This window comes from Passer domesticus, chromosome 5 (genome assembly GCF_036417665.1).
Source record: "Passer domesticus isolate bPasDom1 chromosome 5, bPasDom1.hap1, whole genome shotgun sequence".
Taxonomy (NCBI): domain Eukaryota; kingdom Metazoa; phylum Chordata; class Aves; order Passeriformes; family Passeridae; genus Passer; species Passer domesticus.
The window spans coordinates 27,377,684-27,396,195 of NC_087478.1; the positions used below are offsets into that span (position 1 = coordinate 27,377,684).

General features: G+C 39.6%; 1 long non-coding RNA gene across 3 annotated transcripts in view; it reads left to right on the top strand.

Moving 5' to 3' along the window:
• The first annotated feature begins 12,534 nt into the window (after positions 1-12,534).
• Positions 12,535-18,512, top strand: part of LOC135301907 (uncharacterized) — a 50,520-nt gene continuing 44,542 nt past the window's right edge. For all 3 annotated transcript variants that reach the window (XR_010363646.1, XR_010363647.1, XR_010363648.1), the window contains exon 1: positions 12,535-12,895. This is a non-coding gene — a long non-coding RNA (uncharacterized LOC135301907). The remainder of the gene's footprint in view (positions 12,896-18,512) is intronic.

Consider the following 18,512-nt stretch of genomic DNA (forward strand, 5'->3'; position numbering starts at 1 on the left):
ACAAGGCTGTGGGGTATAGTTTCTCTAAGTCAGAGCAAGGGTATCTAAGATCAGTTTTAGCTCCAGATCTAGGTCTAGGCTTCACCCATCTACATACCCTCACCAGCAAAGCATGTCCTTGATCATCACTGTAAAGTCCTCAGGACATGGAACTGGAAGCTCCTCGCATTGACACCCGTGCAGGAGACACGTCCTTGGCTGTTCAGACAAAAAGCAGTGGTGTGGCATTTGTCCTTTGCAAAGTGGCTTGCTGAGTAGAAAGACAAACTCAAACATCACCCCAAGAATAAAAACACTTCATATGGCTGTGATGGGGATCCAACCCAGGCTACAAAATTGTGCCCAATATTATGAGATAAGGGGAAAAACAACCAAAGTGCTCAATACCCCGTAAGAACAGGGAAACGAAATTATTTACTTTTGAGAACTGAAAAATAACCATGCTAAAAACAAACCAATTTAGAAAAGCAATTTTTACAGCACAGAAAATATTGAGAATCTTTGCAAATAATTAAGCAGTGTAATTGTAGATTATCTTTACTTAATAAAAAGAAAGGTTAGGCATCTCCAGAGCTTTAGAAGACTGTTCTCTTATTATATCACAGTTGATAGGAATTTAATTGTTCCACTTGAGGATTATTTGCCTCTTATCCTCATGATTATATCTTTTTGGCTCGCAAATCAAAACTGGTTATCAGCAAAAATTACTAATTTCTCTTAAAGAGAGAGTTTTCTTTTGAGATCTTGTGTTGAGACACTAGTCTTGAATACCTTTCTTCTGTAATTTATAGAGAATGGCTGGTTTTCATCTCAAATTTACCCAAATTTATGTATTCTTTACCACAGGCTAATGGTTTCATCCATCTCAGAGGAGCATAAAAGCTCTTAAACTTAAAAATTTAAAGTCCTTTCATTTCTCTGAAAAGGTAACTTGGTTGAAAGAATACAAGAAGTCTCTGTTTAGCAAAAGGTTGCAAATGAGATAGATGTCCCCAGATAGCTCTAAAAACCTTGAGCTTGGTGTTCTGATCAGGAATCACCTGCAGTCCACATGCCATCGTAGCCTCAGGCGCTGATGTTCGTCATTCCTATTTCAACGGTCACAAAGGGATCAAGACATCAGCTGTATTATATTGAAGCATATACGTGTGTACACATAGCATGCACACTGCATTTTTTTATTTTCTTTAGCTTTAATTAATTGTCTTTTAACACAAGAATCCTTACATTCCAGACTTCAATGGCAAATACAAGACTCTTACAATCTCACAGAAGGCAGCCAACTCTCTGCTTGCTCGAGAATAGGATTACCTTTGTTTTCATGCTCTTCATTTCCCCCCATCACTATTGTGCTTTTTAGCATAATACAAGCCTAAAATGATCCCGTGCTTGCCAACTGGTGGCCCGCCATGAGAGCCGATTTAAGCAGTTAGCAAAATCCCCCATCTGGTATCTGGACTTCCAATGTATGTCCTGCACATTAGCACAGCTGAGCTTCCAGCTGAGACCCTCTGTGCATTTCCACCAGGTGAGCCAAAATACTAAGCCAAAATACTAAGCCAGGAGGTGCTTTACTAAACCTGTCTCAGCTGGAAGTTGGTCTCTGCAATATTTTTCAGTATTATTAAATTAGTTCATTCTATTCACAGATTCAGATGCTATTTTAGAACAGTTTTACTCTTTTTCCCCAGGCAACCTGGTTTTTTTTATTACAAGCTATTTTTATATGAATCTTGTTCTGCAGATTTCTTGGAAGAAAGAAAAATGGTCTCTGAGCTTAAGGTGTGCTCAGTGCCTGCTGTTCACTGATTTATCATGTGAATTTGGCATGATACTTTTTTTTCTTTTGCTCAACTCTTATGTTGATCCCTGAAAGCTTTGTTAAAAAGACCAATACCCAGGAAACATAGTACCTGTGATTTTTATGGAATACTTTGTGTAGTTAAAGAGTTTTAAAGTATGCTGTTTTTTTCAGAAATTGTCTTATTATTGGCTCTCAAGTATTTTCCCTGACTGAAGAGATGTGGTAATAATATCCATCACAAATGTATCTGAAATGTCTCTTTGGGTCATATCACCATATCCAGTCTCATCTCCTTTATTCTCAATGCTTATGTTATTTGTAGGCCTAATTCCTCCCACCTTTGGACACACAAAAGTATCTTCAGAGTCTAACTTAAATGCATTGTCAGTAGGAAAGAATAAGCACCATCATTTAAGTTTGGACATTCCTTGTTAGCACCTGTCAAAAGTTTTCAAAGCCACTGCCTGTTTTGAGAAAAGTGAAGGGACAATTACATTGTCAGAGAGATCTTAAGTGATGATTGTGTAGAGGAAAGAAGCTTATTAAGACAAATACCAAGGGTAAACAGAATGAGTTCAGCCCTGATGGTTTTATTTGGTTTGCCTAGCAGCCAAAAGGCTGCCAGCTGTTCATGCACATGGCCAATCACATCCTGGCCAAGGTCACAGCCTCTGCCTAACCAGCAAGCAAAGCACATATGGTAGAAGGCATGGGAGATTACAACCTCTGTGTGGAGGTGCAAGACATGTAGATTCAATGCTAAAAGTGCTTTGAGCAGGTGAATGTATATGACCAGCTCAGAGCTGATCATACTGGGAAATATATTGGGGTCCGTGAGGAAAGCTATTGCATGGTTAATTCCTCTTAAAAATAAGGAAAGCTGTTTTACTGTGAGGGTGGACACAGGCTGGCCAGAGGGATTGTGGAGTTCTCCCCCTGGAGATATTCAAACCCTAACCACCCTGACCCTGAGCAACCTCTTCTACCTTACTCTCTGCTTGGGCAAGGTGGGTTAGACTGGAAACACCCAGATGTTCTTCCAATCTCTGTAATTCTGTGATTTGGTGAAGCAGAAGGCTCATGGAAGCGATGAGGACCACCTACCAAGTGATGAGGACAGCCTATTAAGCAGGCATGCCAGAAACATGGAATGCTGAAGGGTGTCATTGAAGGCCATAAGGGACATGGAAGAAGGGTGGGGAAATGAGGCTGTTGTCAGGGAGTTGTTAGGGTACTGTGGGGCTGTAAGAAGGATGATAAGAGTCCCCATAAGACCATGGGGTTAGCAGTGTGTATGGAACTTGAAGTACTGAAAGGGGTATGTAACAGATGGTGGAGGTGGGATTCACAAGAACCAGAAGGATATATTACCAGAGAAGATGAGGAATACAGAGAATCTCCAGGAAATGTGTCTTGATTAGTCCCATGGTCCTGAGAGGCTTCCTATATTTCAGCATGTTTTCAGTTCTTCAAATATTTTCTACACCTTTATGCAGAATCTTCACTACTAGTTTGGTTTTTCCCAGTTGTTGTTATTGGGGTTTGGGGGCTTTTTCCTCCTTAATTTTTTGTTTTAATATCATACATCTCAGTGAGACCATTTCTCACTTTCTTGAGTTAATTGCACGTAAGAGGTGGAACCTGCTTACCATATGTTACATTTTAATGAATTCTTTCTTTCTGCATGCTGCTCTTTGATACAAATTATTTAGTTTGGCTCTTTTATTTTGGTTACAGGGTGCTAATGCACTTCCAGCATGTCATAGGAGTCATTTCTATCAGAAGAGTTTAGCTTTGATCATGCTTTTCCTGTTATCCTTGTTGATTACCACTATTTGCATATTACTTGATTCCCCAGGTTTGTGATCTGTCATTTGGTCTGGTTCCATCCTCTCTTGTCTCTCCAGGTTCCTTGTTTGCTTTGCTTTCTGCTTAGCTCTGCTTTGGTGTAAGAGATATTTCAAAACTCATTAATTTCAAAGGCAAAGGTTTGTTTTACACATTTGCTTTTTTAACTTTTGGCAGTTTTAGTTTATTTCATTACAAATGAGTCTTTGATATTCATCAGAGATCCTGCGGTGAATTGTTTGCTCTTAAATACCTGGTTGAAATAGGAAGGTAAAATGACACTGCTTCAAAGAATCAGTGCTGAGAAAATGCGGAAAGCAGTAACTTCAGTATCAAGGTTTTGTTACAGCCAGGTGTGCTTCCACATTCATTTTCTGTACAGGTGTCATATTTCTGTCCGCATGAAAGTTTGCAGCCAGCTTCTAAACTCACACAGTGAGAAGTGCCTTGTTTTTATGGTGCTTGGGACAGTGAAGGTCATTTCAACTATTTGCCTGCGTCTCCCCTGTAGACCCATACATTCACACTCTGTTTTGTAATTTCCAGGATGCTCCTCATTATGTTAACTGCCTGTGAACCTGCTCACTGGGTAAATGAAGCATTGATAAATGGGAACTAAAGTTATATCCAATTATGAATGATAGTGCAAGTTTCTTGTCTGTGCCTCTAATCTTCCTCTAGTGTTCTCCTTAGTGCTGAGTGGATTCATTCATTTGGCTTTACTTATAAATCTCAAATTTAGTTTTTCTTCTGCTGCATACGCATACTCTGAGGCTCTTGCCTCCTTCTCTTGGATGTTTCACCTTGGATTGGCTGCCATCCCATATCAAACCCACTACCTCCAGAGCTGGTTTTTCAAGACTGCCCTTGAAGTCATCTCTGCTCCCCTCACCTCCAGCACTGTCAGTGGCATGACTTTCTCTCACCTGTATGGGACATCACTCATTAACCTCTGCCACCTATTCTTCCAGATGAGCCAAATTGTTGCTGTCACATTTTCCTCTTGCCTCACCTCTGAGTCTCTTCTTCAGGTCCCATGAGTATACAAAATGCAGAATCCTTGCTTTCAAGTCTCTATATGAATTTTCTACTTTTATAGTTGCTCAAAAACATCGTTCATACCCCCTTTCCTACTTCCAGGGGCATTTCTTAATGTGATTATTCATTTAAAATATAGTTGAATTTTATTCATGAGAGGGGATGGATTAGGTATTCTAAAATTTATTTGCTTTCTTTAAGCTCACCTGTGGCAGTGATTATTCAGTAGGATGAAGAGTAGGGTAGAACATAAGCACAGCACCAGCCATGACCTGCACTCTTTTCCTTTACCTTGTGAAAGGGTATTTCAGCTGCTGCTCCTGATCAAATCATCCATAGTGTGAATTTAGTGAGACAAATCCAGTCTAACTGAGAAGTTCACAGTGCTCAGGCTCTGCTCTTCCAGAAGGTTGTAGGCCGGGATCCATATGATCCACATATGATTTTTTATATATCCTGTGCAAGTGATGAGCAAATGAGGGTCATTTCAGCTTCCCCTTCTTATTTTCCTCCAATACCTTTTTCTTTCCAATACCTTTTAATGATCTTTCTAAAACTGTCCAGGCTGATGCTGTTCCAGTGCCTGACCACCCTCTGGGTGAAGAACCTTTTCCTATATCCAACCTAAACTTCCCCTGACTTGCTTCAGGCCATTCCCTTGGGTCCTGTCACTGGTCATGAGAGTGGAGATCAGTGTCTGCCCCTCCTCTTCCTCTTATGAGGAAGTTGTAACTACAATATGAGGTCTCCCCTCAGCCTCCTCTAGGCTGAACAGACCAAGTGACCTCAGCTGCTCCTCAATGGCTTTCCCTCAAGGCCCTTCACATTCACAGAAACACAAACACACAGGCCAAGAATACATTCAGGAATCTTTAAATAATCCTACATTATGGATGCAAAGGGACACTTTGAAGTATAAAATGCTCATTTTCTTGTTTATAAGTCTAAAATACACACATGGAAGAAAAGGTAGAGACATAAGTCCTATTATTAGAGAGTTTCACTCTACTTTTGTAATTTTTGTAATTTTGGAGGCTTTCTCCTAAGCCAACAGGATATAATTTCTTAATGATACGATAATGTCTTTCTTCAAACATTAAGTATTCTGTGTTCATTTTTGCAGCCTTAGTTCTGCTGGAATCAGGTAGAATAAGGAACCCAGTGCCTTTCTCTTTAGAAGATGCTCACAGTGCACACAGGAATATTATCATTTTTGTAAGCAATGAGAAATCTTTCAAGTAATCTATGTAGATGTTATCTTTGCTGATATGGCAGTTTTCACATTTTTGTGGGAAACAAAGTTTGCTTTCTTATCGACCCAGTGACTAGGTCTGAAAATATGATCTCAGTACAAAGCCAAACTGAAAAACGTTTTACACTTTTAGCTCCCTTGGGTTATTAACACCTGAATAAAACATTCTTAATTCTTTCTGAAAGTCTGCCTGCAAATTTGTCACTGTTTGGATGACTCCTACATATTATCAAGTATTTGAAAAATATTTTTTAACATGCTAAAGATTTTATATTGGTTGGTTGTCATAATTGAAATGTGGTCATAAACTTGAAAAAAATTATCAAAATAACTTACTGGCTTGCAAGAAATGTTTATTATTAATATGAGCTAAGAATATTCAGTGCATAATGAATATAATTCCTTTTCAATGGAGTTTAGAGAGATACATTTTGAATTTGCAAATATCAAACATGCTAACATGAGCCTACATCTTTTTGGTGAGAATTAAATGCACAGATTTGTTTGAGAAGTAGGGTTTTTATTTTCTCTTCTGGAGAACAGAGTTTTAACAAGCAGGTCCCTGGAGAAAATGAAATATCTTGGAGGAATCACGAGAAATTGGGGAAAAAATAAAAATGGGGGAAGACAAGAAATAGGGGGGAAATAGATAAAAAGAAATTGGTGTTGGGCATAAGGAAGATTAAGGACAGCATTCTGACTAGGGGCTTCAATTTGCAATGCAAAGTCTGTGTTCCAGAGAAAACATATTAGTCTTATCCCCAGACTGAACCAGATTGAAAAACTGTGTTTTCTGGTGCTGAGTGTTTCCCATAAAGTAGTATTGTGCAACTGAATCTGCCACAGTCTTCCTGTTTATCATCCCGGGTTTTTTGTGAAAACTGCAGCATCAGCCCTTTGTAAGATAGGGTCACAAGATGGGAAAATTGTTATTTCATTTCAACAATTTTACTGTTTTTCTTTATATAATCTAATAGTGTGTTATAGCCATAGCCTTCTCTGCCAAGTAAGCACAAAAGATTGCCCTTTGCCTACTTTCTGTATTTTTCTTTACCTGGCAAGCAAGAAAAATCCATGAATTTTACTAGTTCTTAATAAATACTCAACAGTGATATGAAGCAGCAGGGGAGATGCAAAAGGAATAATAATTCTATTAAATGAAAAGGAGTCCGATTAAGCCAGTTCATTTATGTTCAGGAAGGAGAAGGAATATGTTTACATATGATAAAAATAAACTGATGAAATTTCTAATATTTATAGAATATTGCTCAAAATCCTTTCAATGTGAGTAATGCATTGCCTTTAATCTTCCCATCTGAGCCAGGCTTACCTTCCAGTCTGCACTCTTACCCAATTTCTTTTGTGGGAACTCCTCCCAGTTTCTGAAGGAGGGAGCAGACAGGACATTAGAGGATGTCCCACTCTTGGGGCTGGAAAGGCATCAATACAAATTACTTACTCCCCAATCTAATTCATTTTATTTCTGGAGCTGTAGTAGGGAAGCATCTCTAATCAGAATGCCACCTTGAGGGAGAGACCCATGCTGCCAGCATGACCCTGAAAAGTCCCAAGGCCCAAGCAGCAAAAAACTGCTCTCAGGCAATTCTTACCTGAGGAGCACTGCACAGCTGCATCAAAGATCCGCTAGACACAGTGAAAATATTTACATTTCATCCACAGTTTAACAATAAAATATAATGTCCCACTTCCTGCCAAGCAGATCGAGACATCAGTTGTTTTAGTACCAGCATCACTATTAGGTCATTTTTGGGAAACCAGAAGAAAACAGTTTGCTACAGAATGGTTCAATTCACAGCTCTTGCTCGTGGTGCAGTGCTGCAGAAAACCTCTAAGAGCTGGGATATTCTGGATCCACAGCTCACATCACAGCTATCCACCTCTCTTTGCCACTATTTCAGATTCTGACGGCTGGATCATACTTAACTGTGTCTGAAGCCAGCATAGAAATTTGTCATTTTGTGCTAAGTTTTCTTCCAAAATGTCCATCTGCTGTTCCACTCATCAACACACAGTTGTTATTCCAGCAGGAAAAAGGCTACTTTTAGACACTTGGCCACACTTCAGCTGCAGTTTTGTCATTTGGCTTTGGCTGAAACCCATTTCAGTGCTGACTGAAAGGTGAATGCTCAGAATGGGGTAGCTGCTGTCTGACCTGGCACCAGCTGGCCTGGCCACAGCGCTCCCCTCTGCACCACACCTGGTTCATGCCTGTTCACACCCATGTCACTAACTTTCCTGTGTCTCTTACATGGTAACAGCCTGAAGAACACAAAGCCCGGTCTTCCTGAGTCTCATTTGGTACAGTCATGACTGAGTGCTTAATCCTTGCTATAACTTGTTTCATAGTGTTTACATGTTGGATTGTAGATGAGGCCAAGAGTATGAAACAACTGTCATCATCACAGGTCCCAATTAAACCCTTGTACTGTTAACTTGATGATCAGAGCTGTTACTTCCTCACCAATGCATACACAAAGCTGGGATGGGTTGGAGGCAAATGTACATGGGCGAGTAGCCATTACCACAGGGATAGAAAAAAAGGAAAGGAACAAGTTGGACACAGCAACGGAGGAGGAGGAACAGAAGATTGTAGGGCTGCAGTTTGGATTGCTGCAGTTTATAAGGCATTTGGCACCTACAGGGTGTCACAGCTAAACCTTCCCATTGCACAATGCACCTGTGGGTGGTGAAAGAGCACTCCTCTCAGATTAACCTAGTCCATGGATTTTCAGGGAGGCCACCTTCCAGCCTCCATCTTTCTAAAAATTATTCAATGACACAGAAAAAATCTGGGCAATGTTTATGTATGATTATGTCATAGATCATAAAATAAAAATCATTTTTGGCTTCCAAAAAATCATACATACTCCTCTGGTGTAACACCTGCTCTAAACAGGGACTGTCCTCTCCAGCTGGCTACTCAAGCAAAACAGCACTGTCCTCACAGGGGAAATACCGATATGCCCAGCTAAGGTACATGGAAATGGAGTGCACTGCAAATTGAGGCAGTGTGTTAAACTGGGCTTTTTGCATTGGGCTAATAGGCTCCCGAGCAGTGATGTCAGTGATGTCATTTCCCTGTACTATAGCAGTTACTGTGGAATCTGCTTTCCATACCCTAGAGCCTCATTGCAGCTTCCTTAGGGTCACATCAGTATTGGTCTCTCAGAGGAACAAAAATATGAGAATTCTTCACTTTTGTGTTAAATTACCCTAAGATTGCAAGAGTAGTATCTGTGATAAAACCTGAAAATTGTCCATTCACACAGTTGTGAACAATTGTGAACAGTTGTGTTCAGGACCTATCACTGGTTATGTTTTTTGATGTTTACATCTCTCCTCTGATTTTATTTTTTTAATTGCTTCACCTTCTGTCATTAGTCTGCCACGGATCATCATTTGCTGCATTCCCATGGTCTGCAAACAGCTTGCTAAATGGAGGGGTGTGGGTCCAGCACCCTGCTGGGCTCTTTCCCTGCCAACGCCTGAAGTTGCCAGGGCTGAGCTCCTGGGAGTCTGTGCAAGTACCTGCTTGCTCTGTCTTCAAGGGAGCAGGAGCTGCATCAAACAGGCAGGAGATCCCCCTGGACTGTGCTTGCCAGCTGTCCAAAACTCCTTCCAGTTGGGATGTGTTGCTAACTTACAGGGCAGAGTAAGGTGTGGGAGTAGATGGGGGTGACCCATGGCAAGGGCAATTCACTCTTTCACTCAGAGATGAGGAAGACAAAATGCACAACACAGCATGCTGTCTATATTCACTCCTAGAATGTATAATTTGTCAAAATAATGTTCTTTTAATACCCAATTAGACTTTCTTATCAGCCTGAGGCACTAGTAGTTCTTATGGTTAATCAAGACCCCTGTTGCCAGGGTAAGCTCTCCTGTATGGCAGCCACGTTCTCCCACTTCAATGAGGTAGGGAAAAAAAGCTTGATTTTGAGTCAGTTATTTTTACAGGATATCCTTGGTACCTTCTGGAAGAAATCTGTGAAATACTGAGTATGTTATGCCATGATTTTAGAGATTATTCAAACACCCTATGGAAAAGCTTTACAGAAAAACCTGTGTCAGCAGCTAAATAAATAATGTGTAGGGAGCAGATATAAATTTGGGCTGTAGTGAGGAAGGAAAAGTTGGAAAAGGGGGTGAGGCAATGCAGCACCACTTTAGGTCAATCTTCTACAGTCAAACAAAAGCAGTTTTTAGATTCACATTCAGTAATTTAAATCTGCTGACCTTTAATTCTCACTTAGAATCTATAAAACAATGTGAAATCCATATTTCAGGTAAATATGTGACCTTGTTCTAGAGGAAGCTTGGTAAGCTAGACACTAAGGGGATGTGGCAAGGAATAGTCCATTAAATAAAGCTATGGTATGAAGGACATTACCTTTAATACAAATATTTCACCTCTTGATATTTACTGTTCACGTTGTGGCTGTGAAATCTTTCCCTTTGTGCATGGACATTTTTTGCAGTTCCCATTTTCATTTTTTCTGTATGCTCTTATTAAAATTCACATCACACCATGGTTCAGTTCTATTGAGAAAAAAATCCCACTGTATTCTTTCTCTGATACATTCCTGTGTGCAGTTTGGGTAGCACTTACCTCCATTGATATTGTTAAAGTTTCATAGCAAGCCTTCACACTGCTCTGCTTTTGTGTAATCTTTATAGTAATAGGGCTAATTCAATAATATTCACACTGCCAAGTGAAGAAGCCCGTAATGTAAAACTCAATTACCTTTTCCATTCCTTTTCTCAGTTGCTCTTCTGCTGTGCTTAGTCTTTTATCTTCTTCACTGTAAACAGGTAGCTTATTTAAATTTAATAGACACCACTGCCTTCCTCGTTTCGGTTTTTTCCTTTGAACCTTCTAGACACTCTCATGAGATGTTCATTCACCTTTGTGTAATACCATAGTAATAGCAATACAGGGGAAAAAAATGTAATGATTGCATAAAAGCTACAGTAAATGCCTAATGAACACTTTGTTTATGAAGAATTTTGCTTGGGTTCCTAACTTCACTTTGGTAAATTATGTAAATTAAATATTCATTACTTTGTACTTCATTAGTTCACATTTGGAACATTTTTTCTTCTTTATAGTAGCCTGGGGTAAAGGTATTTTTAATATAGTTTATTCTGATATTTTTTTCAGAAAATCTTTAGTTAAAATGTTAGAGGAAAAATGTACTTATTCCACAACAGCCCAGAGTATCTATATATTCCAGAGACTGAGTATTTTCTCTCCAAGAATATTATGTATATTCAAAAATTGTTCAGAGTTCTTATTTCAATAACCAAAGTAACTAAATATTTAAACTGATTTTTGTAGTAAGAGTGCTTACTGATCATATCCCCACTCAGAGAGAATTACAGTTCCATTAGCATGAGCAGTATCTGACAAATGGGGAAGCACAAAGCATGTGTTCCACACTGTTGCCTTGCATTGCTCACAGTCAGCCCTGGCTGTGACCCTGGTTTATTTGGTGCAGGAGGCAGGTGCTGCTCACCAGCCTGGAGAAAGTGGAAGGAGTTACAAGGAAGGTGGAAGCTGGGGGTCCAGTAGCCCTGGTTGCCCCCTGATGGGATTGTGCCTGCCCACAAGACCCTGGCCAACACACCGAATTTTTCTTGCTGTTGTTTGAAACATTGGAAGGATGTTAACTGAATGAAATCTCTTGAAAGGTTTAGTGGCTCTCATATATTCTCATATATTCTCATATATATATATTTAGTGCCCTCCTCACATATTCCTTCATCCTCAGATGTGGTATCTGGGTATGCAGTCCATCTCCAGAAAGTGTCCTCACAAGCTGTGCAATGCTTTAAAGAAGAAAAGCATTTTCTAAATGTTAATGAGCAGCAATCCATGCCAAACTTTATTGTTCAGACTTGAAACCAGGGAAGCTGGCAATTCCAGCTAAATTACAGATGCACTGCAGGGAGGGGATTCATTAAAATAAAATCTTAAAAGAGCTTGGGTTTAGTGTGTTGACCACACAGTAGATAGATGTAAAGGAGAGATCCCTGATCTGTGATTAGTAACAACACAGAGAGAAACAATTTGTTCTGTAAGTCAGCTGTTGTATTGCTCCTTGCCAGTAGAAATATTATTTTAATTCTCTTCCCAAGTAGTCCTAGGCAATAGGATGTGTTTGCATGGGTGATGAGATGAGGTGAGTGTGTTGGCCTACCCATACTCAACCACTACAGCTGCAGAGTGTTGAGCTGCATTTTGGATGCTCCAGACCCAGTGTAGGGTCAAGGGTAAAGCCAAGCCATTGGTGATTCGGGGAGAATATGAATCCAGGGTTGCAAAACATGCTTCATGTGATTTCACTGAGGTTACACAGAGAACATATGGAAGAATCATGAAGAATTAGTGTCTTATGATTACTTGTCTTCTGCTTCAATAACAATTTTTGTCTTTTCTACTGAAACTCTGTGTTGAAATAAAGTGTGATGCTTTTAGTTGCTGCTAAAGGATGCAGTAATAACAGTGTAAACCTGTGTTTAAATGAGGTTGTGACTACTTGAGAACCTTATCCTTCCCCAGCCAGCAAGCCAGACCGTGCACATTTTGGCAAGCCAGCAATTCTTGCTGTGGCTTTGGCAGTGCAAGTGGAAAACTGTGGAGAGAATAGGACATTGCTGAAAGAAATAATTGCATCTGTACTGGGTTAATAAATCAGAAACAGACAAACATTAAATCTGAACAGTGTCCAGTTCTCTGTGTGCCTGCATTTTGCTGCATACTAATTTTCTCATTTTTTTGTGAGAAATGCATCAAACACAGATCAAGTTTTGCCTCAGAGGCTGCATGAAAATCAAATCACATGTGGATCTTGTTTTATTTGCTGGAAGCAGACATCTCCAGACTATGTTTAGAGCTTCTAGGGGATGCAGCAGAAGAGGTACAAATCAAGGTAAGGTGCTTTATTACTAGTCACTTTCTTAACAGGTAGTTGTTTTAACAGCAATAAATAAGCATCACTTGAAAAGTATAAGGCAATAGCCAAGAATGGATCAGAAGAGCTGCATGCTCGGTCTTTGTTTGATTGAGAATGATCTACCTGATAGTTATTTCCAGTTTAGCTGGACACATTGCTATGTTAGGAGCCAGCCCATTGGAGCCCTGTACCCCAGAGTTTCTTTAGCTTCTTGCAAAAGGCTTCTTTTAAAATATGTGCTGCAGTGTTCTTGGCATCCTATCACATTGTACACGCACATGCAGATCTGAAGCCTAGGCAGAGAGCTCCCTCACCAGTCAGAGGATTCAGTTCTCCTTCCCTGTGTCCTCTGCTTTAATAGACTGTAGCACTGCTTTGTTACTGGTTGCCTTTCCCTACACTTTTCACCCTCAGAACCAATGTCTATTTTCTTACTCGCCAATTAACTTGAGTGCAACTCTCTGCAAAATATGTCCATATTAGTCCCCATTTAAGTCTTGTCTATTAGTTTTCATTTGCACACATCTGTGTGCGCTTATTGGGGTGAGGACTCTGGCACACATTATCCTCTGATCTGTGTCCAGGTTTGCATCTCAACAGACCTACGTTGTTTGTTCTGATTCAGCAGTTGTGGATTAATTTTCAGGCATGCAGTGCAACATCTGAGGAATTCTGGGCTCTTCAGTGGAGTCAACAAGGCTGACCATATGGTAGCTCTCTGGAACTACCATTTTCTACTTCAGGAAGGAAGACAAAAGCAGCTTAGGCACAGGAACACATATACACACCAGGGTTTTAAAACATGCTTCTTTACTGAGCTCTTCCTCTAGTTACTCAAGAGCACCACTTCGCTCTAGCTTCAGGCCCCCCTTCCACCTAAGGTCTCTCGTATAACCAGTCCTGAGGAGTCCTGGCTGAGCTCTTCTGAGGGTGTTTGAGGAGGACATTCACCTGAAATGAGAAGATGTCTCACTTTATATCCACAGGCGCTACAGGAATCATCACCATCACAGTATGTTGAATACAGACAGATTTCCCCAACAAAGCAGTGACCAGTTATGAACTTTGTCGAAATAAAAGTGACCAAACACTACTTATGGAGACGGCTTCTCAAGTGGAAGTAAGATGACTGTATGTTTAATGCAAGAAACACAGAGAAATATACTTCTAAACATAGTCAGAAAATTAACATGGTCCAATCTATAAATAAAAACATATTATGACACAAACATAAACATACAAAATTAATATCTTCTGCAAGGCACTTACACAGCTTGAAGCACAACTCAGGATGGTTAATGAACCCCCTTGTGAATATTATCCAACAAGCCCTATGACATCAAATAATTTTATTGTTAGTTGAGACTGCCTACACTCTATAATGCAGCTGTAACTGAGAGCTCAATCTGTGATTTGTATTGCATTGTCTCCAAGTAAAACAAAATCCTAACCTAATACTGCACTTATATCTAATCCAAATCATGCAGAGCCATATGAATTCTGTGCTTAGTTCACTATGTTTTTAACATGTTTGAAATTATGTGGGTAGGATAGATCTTGTGCTTCATGACTGTTCAGGGAAGATGGGAATAACGACATGGCACCATGAGCTGGAAGAGTTTCACTGTATTTGTTTTTAAATGTCCTTGCATTGCTAATCACTAAACAAACAGACAAATAAATAAATAAATATCATCCGTAATGCAGACCCATTTCAGAAACAGCATAAAAAGAATGAGATAGCTATCTCTTTGGTGACAGAGACATCAAATGCAGAAAATATTCAGCATTAATTCAGAGTTCATTTTGATTTGTTGCAGTTGTACAGGAAATGAGGTTTGAGTGACAACTTTATTTACTAAGTCATAGGCTGCTGAAAATTTGAAACATCCATGCAAAACAGTGGAGCTTTTCATTAACAAGGCTTGATAAGATAAAGTGAAAATATGAGTAATTTTCATTAGCTCTTTTTCAATAAAAGGCATGGAAAATAAATTATATTAAAACCCTGCTCTGCATAATTTTGTGTTTGCAGAAGAAACCTTATCGCAACACCTTTTAATAATATGGAACAACTATTGCAGAATTTGTTGTTTTATCCATTTTTTCCAGAGATACTAATGTTTCTCTTCATATTGTCTTCAGCGAAAGCTCCCATTTGTGATTTAGAGCAGTAGCTTCCCCAGTATTCTTACATCAGTGGTGCCTATGAAATAGTTGGCAGTTTGATTGCTGTGGACACTAGTTTAACCAAAGGTGCATTTTCAGATGCAGAATCTCAACTGCTTTCAGAAAAGCTGGTATGTGTGCAGTGGCTTGTGTGCCCTGCAAGGACATTCATATTGTACCTAATGCTGAATTAAAACCACCAGAAAGAGTCAGAGATAAAAAGGGTGAGGAGAGTGCACAGCCCCAGGGCACTATAATGAATGTCATTCTCATGGAAGATGTCATTATTGCTGACATTTGAGATTGAAAATAGGAAAAGTTATAATAAACCTCTCATAATAGTAGTAATAACAATGCTTTAGAATAATTTTTAAATTAACCTTATTAGTAAACTCATTTAGGTTTAGTCTTTCCCTGGTTCCCAGCAGAGGAATTCTTTAGAAGGCTAACACATGCTATATATTTCCTCCTCTTCTGACAGCTTTCCTTCAACTCTACACAGAAATCAATTTACCTCCTCAATATTCATACAGGTGGCAGCTTCTACATAGAAATATTCCTTTAAACAAAAGCCAATTAAAGGTCTGGCAAACTGTTTTCAGAAAAGAAAGCTGTGGGTTTCAAAGCACTGAAAACCAGAGCCAAATACAAAGAAAAAAAAAAACCAACCTATTTTATTGTTCCAATTTAAAAGCAGACCTATCCTGGTGCAGGATTTTTCTAAGTGACATGGGACTAAAGGAACACACTGCATTTAAATACAGAAGAATCATAATTTTCCTTTGCTTTCTGAAGTAGCACACAAATATCTGTGAGTAACGCCACAGTGAGCAGGACACTTTATAAAATCTAAACAACTGTCACACAGAGGTTATAAGGTCTTTTCTCATACATAAGATAAGCTGGAAATCCATCCCATGGATGGAATCTGAGAAAGTGTTATGAAGTTTCCCACAAAATAAAAAATGAGTTTCACATGTTACTTTATTTCTCAAGGGCATTTTGCTAAACATATGCATACACTCTCACAGCTTACCAACAGAAAAAAACCAAAGAAATCAGTATCACAGGGATTTAAAAGATGAAGTGTTCTTTAATTGCATGGTATATTATTTCTGATTATATATGCAATGAAAATGTACAATTATACACTAATGAAGCTCATCGTGTATTTCACTGCTTTTTCCTGATTGTATTCAAGACACTGTAGGTAATTTTATTACTGCCTCCTGGAGGATAAAACTGAAACATGGAGTTCATGGTGAAAGGCCATAATGATTTGTCTCTTGTTTCCTAAATGAAGCATCCAAATCCAAGCCCAGTGCAGTAAATGTGTAGCTGGGCTTCAAGTAAAATATTCTTCTGTAGCTCAGCATGTGGTTGCTGCTGTCTTTGCCTTTTGAGTTCAGCAGAGCCTGTAGATGTTCAGCATCTCTGAAAACCAAAATTTCCTGATTCACCCTTTAGGGAATCAAATTCAAACCTTTTGTTTTAAATTAAGTTTTTAAAATTTTCCAAGGGAGTGACTGAACAAGTCAGGAGCAGCAAGGCCACTTCTTTAGCCACTGACCTAGGGCATGCACAGCAGCCTATGAGGCAAAGGGTCCCTTGGTGCCAGTTTTTCCAGGGGCTGCCCTCACTTCCAGAGACCTACATCATAATGGCACTGCCCTGCTGGTAGCTGCCACCATCCAGCTGAACATACAAAGTCAAGTTTTCACAAAAAATATTGGCTTCCTATTGACACTTTATTTCCATGCCAATTGTGGCCTCTATTCATGATAAAGGAAAATATACCCTGTGGCCTGCATGTCTTGGATTCCACCTTCCACCTCATGCTCATCAGTGGCAACTGGTGTTGTGCAGAGTGCTGGCACTAGCAATCCTCATATTTCAGTGGCTCCTCTGCAAAAGAAGCCTCCATGTATTTAGAGGCAACCTCAATTCAGACACCTTTTCAGCACATGGGATGTGGGGTAATTCTGTTCTCTGAGATGGGGAGGGGGAGTTGGCAGGGATCTCCATTCCAATCATCTTTCTGTCTTTTGCAATTGAAAGGAGACAGATCTTTGTGCATTTTATTAAGTTGCACTGAAGGAAGTCAATAGAGCACCTTTGGTGGATCTAAAAATAAATAAAATAAAACTTGCTTTGAAGAGGCTGTCAGAACTCCAGCCAAACATAGATCTGATCCCAAATACTATTTTGCTTGAAATTTTGCAGTACTGATTTGAATCTTCTCAGAGATGAGAGAGGGAAACCCCTTAACACAGCACTTGTTTGGCAGTCAGAGCAGCCGGGTTGCCCCTGGTGCAGCTCTGCTGGTCTCTCCTCCCCGTGTTCCCCACGGAGGGTCATTGAGAGCCCTGCTGCCCTCTCTGTAGCATCATCCTGACTTTGCAGTGCAGAATTCAATAAAGAAAATGTCCTGTTGGAGAAAGACTGATGGGCACAGCAGACACCTTAAAAAGGGTAACTGACTACAAGAGGGACGAGTCCTCAGCTCCACAGCCCATAAGCTCTGGGTCATGCAGCTGCAAATGCAAGACAGAAGTCCATGGGAAAACCAATTTCCTTGTAGGACGAGAAAGTACAATGTGACACAACCAAGCGCTCTGTCAGTGTGCCACGTGTATCTTTAGGAGTGCAAGCAATAGAAGCAGAGGGGTTTAAAGCATGAAGGGGCAGAGACCCATGTCTGCAATTCCCTTGGCCCCACACCTTGCCACAGGTGCTCTGGGCTCCACGCCATTGATACCTATAAAACCCTGGAGTGGAAATCAAAGCATGAGGAATAGGACCTTTTCAGCACTATACTGTTTCAGACACCCACACAAAACACATATCATGAATGACTGCCAGGATCAGTGAATAGATCTTGCCATGGTCTCCATGACCAACAGGGCAGAGCAGGAACTTCCTGTGCCCTTGGGCACTCCCATGTTGATTAAACGTCTGAGAAATTTCCCAGAAGACTATTACACTCAATCAATATGACATTGCTTCAACTAATGAAATTCTTTTAACATCCAACATCCTTTGAATTGTGGATTAGAGAGGGCAGGTTGGTTCAGATACTGAACTACATTTTAAATTACATAATTATCTAGTAATATCACTGTATATATTAGAACACCTATTTTCAATGAAAAACCCCAATGTTCTTGAAATTCTGTTTTAAAACTTGTAAGAATTTATTATTTTAGTATTTTGAAATATTTTGAAAGCTTAAACAAGCTTTCAACCTTGTTAATGTCATTCAAAGTAAATTGCATATTCTTTAACATAGGAAAATAAATGAATACACCATGTAATTATTAATAAGATCTAAAACTCTTGAAGATAAGGCAGGCAAAAGCATAGCTACTTATGTGACTGTATTTATTGCTAGATTGTGGACCTTTTATTGTTAATAAAATATTTT